We start from the raw sequence: 4,896 nt of genomic DNA on the forward strand, positions 1-4,896 counted from the left end.
TATTATCTCTCTCTCTCTCTCTCTCTCTCTCTCTCTCTCTCTCTCTCTCACCCCAACTGGTCGAGACAGACAATGACCCACCTACAGCCGAAGGATCTGTCCTAGGTTTCTGCCTCTTAACAGGCAGTGTTTCCTTGCCCCTGTCTCCAAGGTCTTGCTCATGGTGGAACTGTGGAATTATGGGGGACAATGTAGTGATTATAGTAATAATAGTATCTGTAATAATAATAATAATAATAATAATAATAATAACAATAATATTATTGATATTAGCAATGGCAGTCAAGCAGGACCATGGTAGGAGGCTCCACCAGGATCCATGAGAACCTGCAAGACATTATATAGGACTAATTCTATATGATACAGAATATGAGTTTGATTTGAAGTTTTTCCTACAGTTTTTTTTATAGTCAACAAAGAAACCAACAACAGAAAAGACAACAGCTGCAAGATAAAGAAACATGCAAAAAGATATTTCAGGTGAAATAAAGACAAATAAAGATATTTCAGGTGAAATAAAGACAAATAAAGACATTTCAGGTTGAATAAAGACAAATGAAGATATTTCAGGTGAAATAAAGACAAATAAAGATATTTCAGGTTGAATAAAGACAAATAAAGATATTTCAGGTTAAATAAAGACTACTTAGTTCGTAAGCTCATGGTTTACTTTCACTTTGCGTTGAGTCAGACAGTAAACACACCATGAGTCACTGTCAGTGTCTGAGTTATTAATCATCTGTTCATTCAGTCTGTGAGCAACCGTTGCTGTCAGCAGTCTGAAATATACTCACTGTAAACAGGGCACGTTTTATTAAAGCTGCTTACATGAGTCAGTCAGTCAGACAGACAGACCGACAGGCCGACAGCTGCTGCTGATGTCGGGTTGATGGGAGGAAGGATTGAAGGGTTGCAGTGAAGGAACAACTGGGTGATGAAAGCTGGTAGATCCTGGAGGCAGAGAGACCTGGTGTCTGTCTCTATGTCTGTCTGTGTGTCAGTCAGATAGACAATAGTCTTGTCCTCTAACAGTGGACCATCAGTCTCTGAGAGTCTCAGTGACACTTTCAGTCTGACAGTCTCAGAGGAACCAAACCAACATTAAACTGCATTCAGGAGCTGCTCCTTGTCCCCAGGACCAAAGTATCAGAGGATTGTTGCAACACGGACCTTTTCTCTAGTAACACAGGAAGTCTCTGACCACTGTACTAGCTGCTCCACTGAACCCTAACACTGAACCCTTACACTGAACCCTAACCTGTCTCGATTTATGTCTGAATATGAGAACACAATGTTTTCCAGGTAAGGAAGCTGGATCAGGGTTGTGCTTGGGGATAGCTGTCTCATTTCCAGTCTCAGAGTCAGTTTCATTAGACTGTGCACACTCATTGCAACACCCCAACCCTAACTGGGATCCACACTGCAATCTTTTGGAAACGCCATTTTCATACATTTTCATCTAAATAGCACCAACAGAAGAAGAATGGTGCTCTGCTGAGTTTATTGTTGCCTCTCCAGTAAAGTGTAGGTTTATACAGTATCAGGTCTGACACTGAGCTCATGTACTTATAATCCTAAAACTACTAAATTAACCTCTCGTTACTGAGCAGGTAGCAGAGCAGAAGCAACGTCAGCAGTTCGGAGATATTTGAATTAACCTGTCCAACAACACAATACATTTATTTATAATGCCCTTTTCATCAAAAGATCTCAAAGTGCTACAGGTTAGAAACAAAAAAGATGAGCACTTTTTAAAAATAAGAAAAGGAGAAAAGAAAAAAAAGAAAAAAAGGTTCTAAAAACATCTAAAAGGGACCAAAAGCTTTGCTAAAAAGAAATGTCTTAAGATCCTTTTTAAAACAGTCAGTGGATTGTGGTGCCCTCAAGGTGTCAGGGAGGGCACAGATGTGGGGCAGCTGACAGGGCGGCGTGTTAGGACTGGACCCAGGAGCAGACACCCAGACAGTATGGAAGGTTTAAAGGGGGTTTTATTCCACGCACACACACACACACACAGGGGGGGATGAGGGGCGGCCAGAGCAGGAACGGGTGGGTGAGATGGCGGAAGAGACCGGAGACACAGAGGCACAGGAGAGCGGACACAGGAAGCCAAACTGCACAAGGGACCCTGGGGCACGGGAGAGAAACGGTTAGACAAGGGGACACGCACAGGGATAACACTAGAGAGCTTGAAGTTGCCTAACTCAATACTGAGAGGAGCCACGAGAGTTACCACCACAAAGGCTGAAACAATCTGGCGAAGAATGGGAGGAAGACCGGGGTTCTTGAAGACTGGAGCATGATGAATGATTGAGAGCAGGTGAGACAGCAGGCAGCAGGTGAGGAGAATGGAGGCCGCACCCTCAGACACACAGGGAAGGGGGAGGAGCAAAGGGAGCAGGAGGGGAGCAGAGCCATGACAGTACCCCCCCCTCAAAGGACGCCTCCTGGCGGCCTACCGGGCTTGTCAGGATGGGATCGGTAGAAGTCCGAAAGAAGGGAGGAATCCAGGATGAAGTGCCGGGGAACCCAAGAACGCTCCTCCGGCCCGTACCCTTCCCAGTCCACCAGGTACTGGAAACCCCGGCCCCGCCGTCGGACGTCCAGGATCTGGCGAACTGTGTAGGCTGGGTGGTCGTCAATGAGCCGGGGGGCGGAGGGGGTCGGCCGGAGGGCACAGAGGGCTGGAGGAGACAGGCTTCAGGAGAGATATGTGAAACACAGGATGCACATGTAGCGACGGAGGGAGTTTTAACCTCACCGCCACCGGATTGATGATTTTGTCCACTTCAAAAGGTCCAATAAATCGTGGAGCCAGCTTTCGAGACTCTACCTGCAATGGCAGGTCTCGAGAAGACAGCCATACCTTCTGACCAGGTGTGTAATCGGGGGGCAGGGAGTCGGTGGCGGTCCGCCAGGCGTTGGTTTCTAGCCGCTGTCCGTAGCAGGGCTGCACGAGCCTCAGTCCAAATCCGGCGACAGCGGCGCAGGTGGTCCTGTACTGACGGGACCGCCACCTCCCCTTCCTGAGATGGGAACAATGGAGGTTGAAAACCATAAGCTGCCATGAATGGGGACATACCTGTGGCAGCGCAGGTGAGGGAGTTGTGAGCATATTCGATCCACGGAAGAAATGTGCACCAGGAGACCGGATGTCGGGCGGCGACGCAGCGCAAGGCAGCCTCCAGTTGCTGGTTAGCCCGTTCTGTCTGGCCGTTGGATTGTGGGTGGTAACCTGAGGATAGACTGACAGAAGCGCCCAAGGCCTGGCAGAAGGCTCGCCAAACCTGGGAGGCGAATTGTGGACCACGGTCAGAAACTAGGTCTTGAGGGATTCCATGTAGGCGGAACACATGGGTGACCAGGAGTTTGGCAGTCTCAAGGGACGAGTGGAGCTTGGGCAGAGGCACGAAATGGACAGACTTAGAAAAACGGTCAACAATAGTGAGAATGGTGTCATTACCTTCAGAGGTAGGCAGTCCAGTAACAAAGTCCAGGGCGATATGGGACCAGGGGCGACTTGGAACGGGCAAGGGGTGTAATTGTCCAGCTGGCAGCTGGTGGGAGGATTTCCCGCGGGCACAGACAGAACAGGCGGCTACAAAGGCTCTCGTGTCTCTCGCCATGGATGGCCACCAAAACTTCCGCCGTAGGAAATCCAGTGTTCGTTGGTAACCAGGATGGCAAGAGATCCTGGAAGAGTGAGCCCACTGGAGGACCTGGGACCTGGTTGAGTCTGGAACAAAGAGTCGGTTAGGGGGGCGTTACCTGGGTCGGGTTGTGAGCGTTGTGCTTGCTTCACCAGAGCCTCTATCCGCCAGTTCACTGCAGCCACCACACAAGAAGCCGGGAGGATGGTCTCTGGTTCAGTCCCCGGCGTCTCGGGGTCGGCTTGGCGTGATAGGGCATCTGGCTTGGCATTGCGGGACCCAGGTCGGTAGGTGAGGGTGAAAACAAAACGGTCAAGGAACAAAGCCCACCGGGCCTGACGGGAGTTGAGCCTCTTGGCTGAGCGGAGGTACGCCAGGTTCTTGTGGTCCGTCCACACGATGAACGGGAGAGCTGCGCCCTCCAACCAATGCCTCCACTCCTGAAGGGCTACCACCACCGCCAGCAGCTCTCTGTTCCCAACGTCATAGTTCCTCTCCGCTGGGGACAGGCGTCTGGAGAGGAAGGCACAGGGGTGCAGCTTCTGGTCCTTGGGGGATCGCTGGGAGAGTACTGCCCCAATGCCAGTGTCAGAGGCATCCACCTCCACCACGAACTGGAGGGAGGGGTCAGGATGCCGCAGCACAGGGGCAGAAGTAAACAGTTCCTTCAGGGCTAGAAAGGCTGTTTCTGCTTCAGGAGACCAAACGAACGGTGCTTTCACCGAGGTGAGCTTAGTCAGGGGGGCTGCTACCTTACTATAATTCCTAATAAAGCGGCGGTAAAAGTTAGCAAACCCCAAGAAGCGCTGCAACTGTTTGCGAGTGGTGGGTCTCGGCCAATCAGCCACGGCCTGAATCTTGGCTGGGTCAGCCTTCACCTGCCCCCGCTCAATAATAAACCCCAGAAAAGACACGGATGTCACATTGAACTCGCATTTCTCGGCTTTCACGTAAAGCTTGTTCTCCAGGAGTCTCTGGAGTACCTGCCGGACATGCTGAACATGTTCCTCCTGGGACTGCGAAAAGATGAGTATGTCATCTAAATAGACGAACAGGAACCTGTTCAGCATGTCTCTCAGCACATCATTGACCATGGCCTGGAACACAGCTGGCGCATTGGTCAATCCAAAGGGCATCACCAAATATTCGAAGTGGCCTAAAGGGGTGTTAAAGGCAGTCTTCCACTCATCTCCCTCTCTGATCCTGACTAGATGGTATGCGTTCCGGAGGTCTAATTTCGAGAACA

This window comes from Dicentrarchus labrax, unplaced genomic scaffold (genome assembly GCF_905237075.1).
Source record: "Dicentrarchus labrax unplaced genomic scaffold, dlabrax2021, whole genome shotgun sequence".
NCBI classification, from domain to species: domain Eukaryota; kingdom Metazoa; phylum Chordata; class Actinopteri; family Moronidae; genus Dicentrarchus; species Dicentrarchus labrax.